Below are 13587 nucleotides of genomic sequence, written 5' to 3'. Positions count from 1 at the left end.
TTTGCTAGTAAAAAAAAAAAACCTTTCACCTTCAGAACTGCCTTAATTCTTCGTGGCAGACTTTCAACAAGATGTTGGAAACGTTCCTCAGAGATGTTGGTTGGTTATTTGAGTTCCTGCTGCCTTTCTATCATCTGGAACCAGTCTGCCCGTTCTCCTCTGACCTCTCACATCAACAAGGCATTTTCGTCCACACAACTGACCGCTCACTGGATATCTCCTCTTTTTCGGACCGTTCTGAATAAAGTGGTTGTGTGTGTGTGTACATGTATATACATACACACGCACACACCATCAGGCATAAATTATAGTGTAATATACACTAATCAGGCACAACATGATCCTTATTTCTACACTCAGTCCATTTTATCAGCTCCACTTACTGTATAGCTGCACTCTGTAGTTCTACAGTTACAGACTGTAGTCCATCTGTTTCTCTGATACTCTGTTACCCTGTTCTTCAGTGGTCAGGACCCCCATGGACCCTCACAGAGCAGGTACTATTTGGGTGGTGGGTCATTCTCAGCACTGCAGTAACACTGACGTGGTGGTGGTGCGTTAGTGTGTGTTGTGCTGGTCTGAGTGGATCAGTGACAGCAGTGCTGCTGGAGTTTTTAAACACTAAAAATAAAACAAAATATGACCCGTGCAAAAGTTCTGGCACATTTAATGTTTAATTTGTTGCCCGAGTGTAAAGCTCAGCAAACAAATGCAAATTGTGCTTGAAAACTTGCAGAAAAATAGCGCGTTTGAGTGTTTGAGAGTGTCAAGGACGTGTTCGCTTGCTTTCCCTCGAAAATCAACAGAACGTCATTCGGAAACGGTGTTTTAACTTCAGCGTATGACTAAAGTCTCTATCCAGTAGACGTTATAAACACTGTGATCTCACTATGTATACTGGACGTTACTCTTAGGTACTGTACGTACTAAATATACTTCATTCTGTGAGCTGGATATGAAATATGCTGGACGTTACTCTTAGGTACTGTACGTACTAAATATACTTCATTCTGTGAGCTGGATATGAAATATACTGGACGTTACTCTTAGGGTACTGTATGTACTAAATATACTTCATTCTGTGAGCTGGATATGAAATATGCTGGACGTTACTCTTAGGTACTGTACGTACTAAATATACTTCATTCTGTGAGCTGGATATGAAATATGCTGGACGTTACTCTTAGGTACTGTACGTACTAAATATACTTCATTCTGTGAGCTGGATATGAAATATGCTGGACGTTACTCTTAGGTACTGTACGTACTAAATATACTTCATTCTGTGAGCTGGATATGAAATATACTGGACGTTACTCTTAGGTACTGTACGTACTAAATATACTTCATTCTGTGAGCTGGATATGAAATATGCTGGACGTTACTCTTAGGTACTGTACGTACTAAATATACTTCATTCTGTGAGCTGGATATGAAATATGCTGGACGTTACTCTTAGGGTACTGTACGTACTAAATATACTTCATTCTGTGAGCTGGATATGAAATATGCTGGACGTTACTCTTAGGTACTGTACGTACTAAATATACTTCATTCTGTGAGCTGGATATGAAATATGCTGGACGTTACTCTTAGGTACTGTACGTACTAAATATACTTCATTCTGTGAGCTGGATATGAAATATACTGGACGTTACTCTTAGGTACTGTACGTACTAAATATACTTCATTCTGTGAGCTGGATATGAAATATGCTGGACGTTACTCTTAGGTACTGTACGTACTAAATATACTTCATTCTGTGAGCTGGATATGAAATATGCTGGACGTTACTCTTAGGTACTGTACGTACTAAATATACTTCATTCTGTGAGCTGGATATGAAATATGCTGGACGTTACTCTTAGGTACTGTACGTACTAAATATACTTCATTCTGTGAGCTGGATATGAAATATACTGGCCATTATAAATTCTATAGACTAGATTCATGTCTTCATATGACACAGTGCATGTGTACAGTTCAGTTTTAGTACGCCAGCACATTTGATTAAAGCTGTATACTTTGCTGGTAATTGTCTTTTTGCCAGCTTTAAAAAAATACCATAAACAGTATTCATAAAAAGCATGTAAGTGAATGATTGACTGCTATGAAGCGCCAGTCAGGAGTATCCCCAAATTAAAGGCAGCATATCTACAGCAGTCTTACTGAAATGAGTAACATTTGCATTGCTCAATGTTCATCAGCTCACAGCTTATCTTTAAATTTCAGCAAATTTGGCCTGGAAATGGGGCCCGAGCGGGGAAATGCCTGTTCAGAAGCAAACAGTGGCTTTACTTCATAAAATTCATTCACTGCTGGTATTAATCTCTGACCATCTTTTCATTAGTTTTATTTAATTAAAAGTCAATCAGCTGCCGTGAAGGAACAGAATTGAAATGCTGGTTAATGTCTTGTTTTAACCAACAGAGGGTGCTCAAAGTCTTCAGTGCAGAGCACCGGATCAGTCCCAGTACTGCCTGCACAGCTCGTGTAATAGCAGTCAATCTATGGAAACGTCTGGTTTTGTGTCCTTCGCGTTTACAGATATTACACTTTGATATTACACACAAAAACAGGGTTACAGTTTAATTATTCTAACAGCTGCACCTTCTTGAGCCGTCAATTTGGCAATACTGGTTTTTAAAACATGCAATTTATGTCATTTTAATTGCGATAATCTGTACATGATGGTGAAATGTGTCATTTAAACGACATAAAGAAACAAATGCCGAATAGATATTATAAAACATGATGAAAGGCGAGTTCCCCAGGAGTCGTGTCATTTGGTGTAACTGCCGTTAAAACTGCTCTTTTGAAATAAAGATCACACTGATGACATCACTTGACTTCCTCATGAAGAAAAGCTCATGGTGAGTCCAAAGCTCAGCGTCTTTCAGTTCTCAGAGGTTTTCTCACTCAGCTCATGATCTCTTATGAAGCTTTTAGCGGACGTCACCGGTGTGACCGACTGTATTCTTAGATAACTGTGAAAAAATGGAACACAAATGGATTAATTTACATATTTTAGTGGATATTTCAAGTTTGAGGACATGTGGTTTGATGCTCTGTGGCGGCCGTTTCGTCATACGTTTTTCATTTAAAAACGTCTCTGGCGTTTCCTTTATTATGCGTAACACAGACGACGATCCGTAACACCGCTGACTCCTATGGAGAGATAAAAGGTGGACGTTTCTGTAGAACGACCCGGTGTCGTTTCAGTGAAATAACGACGGCAGGAAAAGTAAAAACAGCTCTGCAGAAGCAGGAACACAAAAGTAAAAGTAGCTGGTTAAAACAAACTTAGTTTACTCTGATATCTGTCCTTTAGTTTTAGCGCTGGAGCCACAGGTCTGCGTGAAAGTCTGACGCACCCAAGACACGTTTTCAAAATGTATTTATTCGTGTAGTTTGTGTTTATTTGCTGAGAAAAGTTAATATTTGAATAAACAAAATTTCTAGAATATTAATTAATAATAATAATATGCCTTCCACCCCGGTGACCGCTAGGATGGGCTTCTCCCCCGCCCCTGCAACCCTGAGGGAGAAGCGGCTTAGAAAGTGTGTGTGTGTGTGTGTGTGTGTGTGTGTGTGTGTGTGTGTTTGTGTGTATTTTATATATATTAATTATATATAAACAGTGATTTTCTGGATGTTGGTGTGTTTGTTTAACCATCTCCAAGCCTCTCCTCCTCGAGGAAGCCCCAGTATTATATGTAGTTATAAAGCAGCTCCTGGTTTGACCAATCAGTGCTCAGTAAATTGAGCTCATGATGTAACTGATGATATTAACGAGGCTCTGTGGCGGCTGTGAAGGTGTCCAGGAAAAATATGGACCAGAGAAATTCTTGTTAGTTTTATTGTTTTTATGTTTATTTGAATTATGAATGTGACTTTATTCAGATGAGGTCAGGCAGGAGGCTCCATGGACCATGATGTTTGTAGATGACATTGTAATCTGTGGTGAGAGTAGAGAGCAGGTGGAAGAGAATCTGGAGAGGTGGAGGTTTGCACTGGAGAGGAGAGGAATGAAGGTCAGTAGAGACAAGACGGAATACATGTGTGTGAATGAGAGGGAGGCAGGTGGAAAGGTGAAGATGCAAGGAGTCGTAAAGGTGGATGACTTCAAATATCTTGGGTCAACCATCCAGAGCAATGGACAGTGTAGAAAAGAGGAGAAGAAGAGGGTGCAGGCAGGATGGAGTGGGTGGAGACGGGTGTCAGGGCTGATGTGTGACAGAAGGATAGCAGCAAGAGTGAAAGGGAAGGTCTACAAGACAGCAGTGCGTCCTGCTATGATGTTTGGTTTGGAGACTGTGGCTCTGTCTAAAAGACAGGAGGTTGAGCTGGAGGTGGCAGAGATGAAGATGCTGAGATTTTCGTTGGGATCAGAGGGACAGTGAAGGTGGAGCAGTTTGGAGATAAAGTCAGAGAGGCCAGGTTGAGTTGGACATGTGTTGAGGAGGAATAGTGGATATATTGGGCAAAGAATGTTGGAGATGGAGCTGCTGGGTAGAAGGAGAAGAGGTAGACCTCAGAGAAGGTTTATGGATGTAGTGAAGGTGGACATGGAGATGGTTGGTGTGAAAGTAGAGGAGGCAATGGATAGGGCAAGATGGAGGCAGATGATCCGCTGTGGCGACCCCTAAAGGGAGCAGCCGAAAGAAGAAGAAGAAGATCTTGAGATAAACTCACTGTTGAGGTAAACTGTTTAAAAATTTGCTTAGATGCCTAAAACTTTCCCACAGTGCTGCACAAATATACAACCATTGGTGATCCCACTGTTTTTAAGGAAATCCACTGCTGGATCTTTGAAGTAGAAGCTAATAGACACAGGAGTGATGTTTGGCTTCTTCGTGGTAACGTTATCTCTCTGGCATCTTTCTGTATTTGCCAGCTAGATGGAAAGAGTTCTGACAGCCTGCCCCCATGGGTTACCCCCCCAAGGTGCTTGTAGTTTTTCAAAAGATCCCCCACCTTCAAGATGCATCAGCAGAAGGGGGGTTTCCAAGTCTTTCAAGAGGAAAATCTCAGTTTTAAAACTGCAGCTGCACCAGCGTGGGAGGCGAGTAACCGTGTTTACAGCGATCGTAGCGATGAGTAAAGTTTTCGGCGTGGCTGTAGTTCTGATTCAAGTGCTGAGTAAGTGTTAGAACATCCTGCGTCTGTCAGCCTAGGAGCTGTTGTTTTTAAAGCTCTGCTCTCTTTTTGGGTCGTTTTGGTCTGAAGCTCTGAAGCTCCAAAGTCAGAGGTGTGAGGAAAAACAAAGGAATTAAACGCAGGAAAGAATTGGGAACTAAATGTGAGTGAAATGTAACTGAGGGGGAAGTAGATGAACATCCTCACTAACGTATTCAAGAAGAATTTGAGCAAATGGAACTGAAAGTGAGTAAACAGTGTCCCATATAGAAGAAAAATATAAGCATATATATTTAAAATGCATTGCAGCCCAGGCCGAAATGAATTCCAAACACACATGCATTTCAGAATATTTTGCCATATTAAGCAAATACAGTTTTGTATTTTCAATATGGGCTTTGATATGTATGTATATGTGTATATACACACACTATATTCCCAAAAGTTTTCACTCACCCATCCAGATCATTGAATTCAGGTGTTCCAGTCACTTCCATGGCCACAGGTGTATAAAGCCGAGCCCCTAGGCCTGCAGACTGCTTCTACAGACATTAGTGAAAGAATGGGTCGCTCTCAGGAGCTCAGTGAATTCCAGCATGGTACCGTGATCGGACACCACCTGTGCAGCAAGTCCAGTCGTGAAATTTCCTCACTACTAAATATTCCACAGTCAGCCGTCAGTGGGATTATAACAAAGTGGAAGTGATTGGGAACGACAGCAACTCTAAACGTAAAATGACAGAGCGGGGTCAGCGGATGCTGAGGGGCATAGTGCGCAGAGGTCACCAACTTTCTGCAGAGTCAAACACTACAGACCTCCAAACTTCATGTGGCCTTCAGATCAGCTCAAGAACAGCATAGAGAGCTTCATGGAATGGGTTTCCATGGCCGAGCAGCTGCATCCAAGCCTTACATCACCAAGCGCAATGCAAAGCGTGGAATGCAGTGGTGTAAAGCGCCGCCATTGGACTCTAGAGCAGTGGAGACGAGTTCTCTGGAGTGACCAATCACGCTTCTCCATCTGGGAATCTGATGGATGAGTCTGGGTTTGTCTGACTGCATTGTGCCGAGTGTAAAGTTTGGTGGAGGGGGGATCATGGTGTGAGGTTGTTTTTCAGGAGTTGGGCTCGGCCCCTTAGTTCCAGTGAAAGGAACTCTTAAAGCTTCAGCACCAAGAGATTTTGGACAATTTCATGCTCCCAACTTTGTGGGAACAGTTTGGGGACGGCCCCTTCCTGTTCCAACCTGACTGAGCACCAGTGCACAAAGCAGGTCCATAAAGACGAGCTCTTCTGTCATGCTTCGAATTCTAGTTAATAGATTTAAAAACTGACGGCTCGTGAAGGTGTGATTGTTAAAATAACGTACTGCTTTATTTTAAAATATGAATGAATTGTAACTCTAACATGCTTTTTCAAGTGAAATATATATCTTAATGCTAGGGACACAAAAATGGATGTTTCTGTAGAATCACCCTCCAGTTATACGTCATGAAATAAAAGCTGTGTGTATATAATTGAACTGAGGTGTGTGTGTGTGTGTGTGTGTGTGTGTGTGTGTGTATATATAATATAATTATAATATAATATAATATACAGCTCCATTTCCAAAAGTTGGGACGCTGTGCAAAGTTTCAGTGGGTATGTATTTTTCAAAAAACAATACAATTGCTCAGTTTGAACGTTTGATATGCCGTCTTTGTACTATTTATTGGGGCCGTCATGTGCTGGAGGTTAGGGAACCGGCACTGTGACCAGAAGGTCGCCAGTTCGATCCCCAGAGCCGACAACACATGACTGAGGTGTCCTTGAGCAAGACACCTAACCCCCAACTGCTCCCCGGGCGCTGCGGATTGGGCTGCCCACCGCTCCGGGCAAGTGTGCTCACTGCCCCCTAGTGTGTGTGCTCACTAGAGTGTATGTGGTGTTTCACTTCACAGATGGGTTAAATTTCCCTGTTGTGGGACTAATAAGGGTCTCTTAATCTAATTTTCAAATAAATATAGGGTTTTAATGATCTGCTTATCATTGCATTTAGTTTTTATTTACATTTTGCGCCGCGTCCCAACTTTTTTGGGAAATGGGGTTGTACATGTGCAGGTATAGATTTGCTAGATTGCAGTTACAGTAAGATCAGAGAGGCTCTATTTGAGGCGTAGACGCCGTGTGGATTGTCCATGGAGATCATGATGCTGACGATTCAGGAGCTTCTGTTCAGGTGTAATTATAGCTCGAGCATAAATAGCAAACATGCTTTATATAGCATTTTAGCGCAGCAGCAAAGTTCAGCTGCATGTATGTGAATGTGGTGTGTACAGTATTTGCTTTAGTAGGCTTGTATGTTCAACTCATTGAGTTTTCAAGGTGGTTATGGGGAGATGGCAGTGAACTGTAGTTATAATAATTAGTATTTTTTTTTTAGATTAAGAAACAGAAAAGCTTAGCCCAGTGTTTCCTCATGCTTCGCCTCATTAGTTCAGGACCCACAGTACGGCAGGATTTCACGCATTTCTTGACTCAGCACACCTGACACAGCTCATCGCTGACTATCCAGCCCTCATGAGCTCATGAAAAAGTTGCACATCATCAGATTTTTTTAAAGAGAAGTTCCACCGATGAAGTTTTCTGTATAATTCAGGAGTGAAATGGTTCATTTTGACTTCGACTCCGAGGTCTTTACAGTGGTGGTGATGGGAACCAGGGGTCGCCATGACTACAGCACAAGTATAGACATTTTACTCACTATCCGACCTACACGAGTCTTCTGAGGTTTATATTGAATATTCATGATGTGATGATGGAAGATGTCCCATAATACTTTACATACACCTGTCTGCAAAAAAAGTGGATTAGAAATGCAGCTTTTAGAGGTTAAATAAGGGCTGCCCAGAGGGGGGACGTAACATCATGACCACCCCCTTGTTTCTACACTCATTATCCAGTTTATCAGCTCCACTTACTGTATAGCTGCACTCTGTAGTTCTACAGTTACAGACTGTAGTCCATCTGTTTCTCTGATACTCTGTTACCCTGTTCTTCAGTGGTCAGGACCCCCATGGACCCTCACAGAGCAGGTACTGTTTGGGTGGTGGATCATTCTCAGCACTGCAGTGACACTGACGTGGTGGTGGTGTGTTGGTGTGTGTTGCGCTGGTCTGAGCGGATCAGACAGCGGTGCTGCTGGAGTTTTTAAACACTGTGTCCACTCTCTGTCCACTCTATTAGACACTCCTACCTCGTCTGTCCACCTTGTAGATGTAAAGTCGGAGACGACAGCTCATCTGCTGCTGCACAGTTTGTGTTGGTCGTCCTCTAGTCCTTCCCTTTGAATGCAGCTCCTGATAATCTTACATTCTTAAAATGATGGTTCTTGAAGGGTTCTTTGGTAAAGAAAACAGCTCTATAGAGAACCTTGAGCGCTCAAAGAACCCTTTGCATGGTTGAAAGGTTCTTTGCATCGTGAAAAGGTTCTTCAGATTGATGGAGAACGTGCTGTAGGTGGTTCTATACAGCACCAAACAAGGATCCTGCTACTGTTTCGATGTCAAGCTCGTACCAGTAGAAGAACCCCTTTGAAAAGGTGCTATATAGAACCATAAACACTCTTCATCAGTCTGAGGAGCACTTTCATGATGCAGAGAACCCTGAGATGTGTGTTCATTGTTCTATGTAGGACCATTTTCTTTACAAATGACCCCCCCCCCCCTCAGTTTTGAACACTGTCATTGTTTATTGCTTAAGTGTTTTTCATGTAATGACCTGTTTCACAGCTCAGCTCCTCAAACTGACCTTAAGTGCTGGTTCTGGTTAATGAAACCCTCAGTTTGACCAGTTTTTTTAAAGCTCAGTTAAACGAAGAGAAACAGATTAACGTCTAATTCAGTTTGTCTTATTTCACGCTTGATAAAAACATGTAGAATAGCACCATCTAGAGGACAGAAAAGGGTTAATATGAGTGTTCATTAGATTCAGCTTGAGAAAGGATGGTTTTTTTTTGCTGTAGTTGTAGAATAGCGCCATCTATCGAAGCCAGTGAGAATGCAGCTGAGGAGGTCTGAAACACTGCTGGTGGAAATTCTGATTTCATAAAGTTTGTGATAAGGGTGAAGGCTTTGATAATACAGCGGCTACAGACGCCTTCAGGATGTTTATATTGTATTACTGGGATTTGGAAATCTTGATTACATTATTTAGATGTTTGCTTAGTTCTAACAGTGACTTTGAGTAAGCCCTTCAGTTCAGGCCATAACTGGTGGGCCTTGGGCCGTGCGTGGTGGGCCTTTAGGGGTTCTAGTGATATGTTAACGTCGGTTCATGTGAACATTGTTTGACCTTTCTAGGTGAAACATGAACACGTGAAGCTTGTAAAAGACTTCCGTATGTTTTATTTGAAGCTCGTGAGAGACGTTATCATATATTTTACCTTGTGTCGGTTTTACATTGACTCTTAGTAAAGGGTCCTAGCGTAGAGCTGCTACCACCTCGACCTAGAACCTGATTTGACAGGTTAGTGATGTATCTAGAACTAATACAGAAGACCTAGAATTACCTTTTCCTTCCTACAGAGCTAATCACTGTTGTAAATCTAAACGTGATTGAGTTTTTTAATTATGTTGGCAGTTAATTTAATTTGTAAGGCCTTCAGTCCAGCCCCTGAAGTCCTAACCAATGAGAGGGCTCACTTACCTCGATACCATAGAACAGGGGTTTTTATTTAAAATCCAAGGTCCAGTTAGAGAGAATTTCCTCAAGCGAAGGTCCAGAACATCATAATGTCTATGATGATGATTCAGGACCATATACTGTTTACTGAAGTAGCCGAGTAGGAATATCAGCATCTTATACAGTCGACAACTGAATATCAGATCAACTAAAGTCCAGTTCAGTCAGATTTCAGTCATATTTATGGTCAGTTTCCTCTTTTTAGAGAACAGCATGTCAAGTAACTTCCCTCTGACTCACTTTCTTCTCTGACTGCTGTTTCTCGCCCTGTGTGGCATCACTCACTCGAGTCTCGGTGCTCATCGTAATGCTCAGATCTGATTGGCTGAGTAGCGTCACGTGTGATATTTACAACGCATGCGATTGGTCTGTGAGACTCCAGGGCTGCTAAAGCTACCGTAAAGGCTAGAAATGTTACGCTGATTAAAACAGGACCACCCATCTAAATTAAATAAATCACCATAGTTTATCAGTTGTAGGTCCAGGTCTGCATAGGACAGTGTCTGGATCCGGACTGGGACTCTGACTGCAGACCTCTGCCATAGAGAATAATTGGGCATTTCAAGAATTTAACTCTTTCCTTTCCAACCAGAACTTGAAGGTTAATTACAGCATTTTTTCATAATGTCAGCGTAATCCTACTACTGAGAAATTAGCGTCATTCAGAGTAGCTTGACGTGAAAAAGGTTCAGTGTCGAGTAACTTGGCGACTCAGATTTCTTAACAGTGGTGGTGATGGGAACCAGGCGTCACAATGTCTACAGCACGAATATGGCCATTTTATTTACAGTCCAAAGCCACCAGTGAACCTACACGAGTCTTCTGAGCTTTTATATGTGATGTTGATTTATGGGGACTGTTTTGCTCACGACACCCTGCACGTGTAAGAAAAACGCTTTTGGCCAGAAACTTCGCAAAACTCTCGTAAAACAGATCTCAGGTGTCTCCGATATCAGGCAGTGCACTAATCACTATATCATGTAACGACTGTCTGTGACGGAGGTTTTAGAGCCACTTGGGCATCTTTTCAGCATTTCACATCAAATTACTCTGAATGATTTTCTTTACACCTGAACCGTTATCCAGAAAATTAAAAAAAATTGGTGAAATTCAATTAAATAATAGTATTGCTTGCTACTTATGGCTTATTTACTGTACATATATATATATATATATATATATATATATATATATATATATATATATATATATATATATATATATACAATTTTTTTTTAACCAGAATTTTTAGGCCTTCTCTGTAGCTACTGAGGGCTTCCCTCTATTTTTGCCATATAAGCTTTACATCTTCATATGTTTATACAATAAGCAAATTTTTATATATATATATATATGTATATGTGTGTGTGTGTGTGTGTGTGTGTGTGTGTGTGTGTGTGTGTGTGTATGCATACAGCGCTGTGCTGTGCTTAAATTTTACTTTCAGTGTTAGGAATCATGATGTCAAACCGAGTCAGATGTCCTGTAAACAGACCTGTTTTGGCACATTTGACACGTTTATGTCTTCACTGTGCTGATTTTACATTTCTACACATATTTCTGCACTGTTTACATTCAGTTGCAAAAGTTTGGGCACCCCCGGTCCATTTTCCAAGTGAACATCATCTTTAGGGAACAGACTTAACCCCTGAGTAGTGTTGATGTGTTTGTTACTCAGTGGTCTGGTGGACCCACCACATTTTGTTTTTTAAAATCAATACAACCGTTAAAGTTTATGTACAAATACCAGATGTTTCAAATATCACAAGTGGCCAGCGTAGAGTTCTCCTTTAGCAGCTGTAGCCAGTCAGCAGCCTGTCCATGTCCACACACACACTAACAGAGTGAAGGACACAGCACCTCCACACTTTTATTCCTGCAGGTTCAGCCCAACACCACGTGTGATATAAGTGTGGGGGGGTGAACAGAGTGAAGCCACTGAAAATGGGTTACTTTATATCTTCACTGAAAATGAGCAAAGAACCAAGAATCTGAGGTTGAAATAACGGTCGTTCTACAGAAACATCCCCTTTACTGTTTATCCATAGGTGTCACTGGTGTTACGCGTAATAAAGGAAACACCAGAGAGGTTTTTAATGATCAATGCATTTTACAGAACGGCCGCTACAGAGCATCAAACCACACGCTGTCAATCATGGAATCTCCACTAAAATATGGAATTGAATCCGTGTGTGTTCTGTTTTTTCACAGTGACCTCAGAATAAAGTCGGTTGCACCGGTGACGTCGACTAAAAGCTTCACATGAGATCATGAGCTGAGTGAGAGAATCTCTGAAAACTGGGAGACGTGGTGGACCCACCATGAGCTTTTCTTCATAGATCCTCAGAAAACAGGTCGAAGGGAGTCGAGTGACGTCATCGGCGTGACTTTTATTTCAAAATAAGAGCTTTTTTTTGTGACACGGTAACACCAGTGACTCGACTGTCACTTCATTCATATGTTTCGTGGTCATGTATAGATTATCGCAGTTCTTCAAAGCATAGCCTTCACACTTGACTGAGGACGAGCTCACCTGTGGTGCCTGGAATTCTACATGATTGATTTAAAAACCAATATTGCTGAATTGAGGCTGAAGAAGGTGCAATTTGTTAAAATAACGTTATTTTATTTAAGAAAATATGACTTAATTGCAGCCCTAACATGTTTTTTAAGTGTAATGTATCTGTAAACGCCGGGGTCACAGAAGTGGACGTTTCTGTAGAATGACACGACAATAAATCGCATCTTTTATTTACTTATTTATTTATTGGTAAACATTGAAAACGGGTCCCACAGACCCCAACACGCCAGAAGGGTTAAATATGGAATTTATCTGTAAGATCTTAGTGCAAATTTTCTATTTACGTATTTAACATATTGGGAATAGAAATAAAACGAAGCTAAAATATAGCACATGCCTTAACTTTTACAAAGGCTGCTCTTCTTTTGTCTGTTTGTTTTAGTTCCCGATGTGTTAAATCCGGTAAATAAACAGTGATTGTGTGTTACAATGTGCAGAGGACGTCTCTGTGGAGGACGTGTCCACTCATTTACACTTAGAAAGTCAACAAAATGTCACGTAATCAGGGTGTACACGTTTTTACACGTGTTTCCGTCAGACAATCTGTTCAAATTGAACATTTAAAATTTAAAATTTGCGACGCCGGGCAGATTAGCGAAGCTGCTGGTTTCAGCAAACCAGTCGAATCTCATGTTCCTCTGTCCGTATCAGTGTTGGGGTTTTCCCCTGATCGCCTGGCCTCGTCTGCCCTTTGAGGAGGCGTCTCCAGACGGAGGCTGTGGCTGTACGTCCCACCGTTGGTGTTCGAATGGTTGTACTAACTGTTTTCTTTTTTCAGAGCGGGAGGTGGGGGGGGGGTCCCACTCCAAGGCCGGCGGGGCCGGGAGAGGCGGCTTAGTGCCCAAACAAAGGACTCCTTTGACCAAAGAGAGGCCCTCAAGACATGTGGCCTCCTGTCACCGTGGCAACACCCCCCATGGGACGGCACGCTAGCTGACAGCTGGAGAGGCAGAGTAACAAAAATGGAGTCCCGTTTCTTTCAGCTGGAGCGTCGTCCACTTTGTTCTGTCTCATCACTCCTCGCAGACGGCCGCGTTAAGAGGCTTTAGCGGGCGCAGGCGTCAGACGGCGGCCCCCGAGGGCCACAGTGCCGCGCAGCTCGGAACGTTTCAGCCACCTGACTGCGCTCATCAGCTCATTATCGCA

Source organism: Pygocentrus nattereri, chromosome 20, assembly GCF_015220715.1.
Source record: "Pygocentrus nattereri isolate fPygNat1 chromosome 20, fPygNat1.pri, whole genome shotgun sequence".
Lineage (NCBI taxonomy): Eukaryota > Metazoa > Chordata > Actinopteri > Characiformes > Serrasalmidae > Pygocentrus > Pygocentrus nattereri.
Note: the sequence above shows the minus strand (reverse complement) of the source record.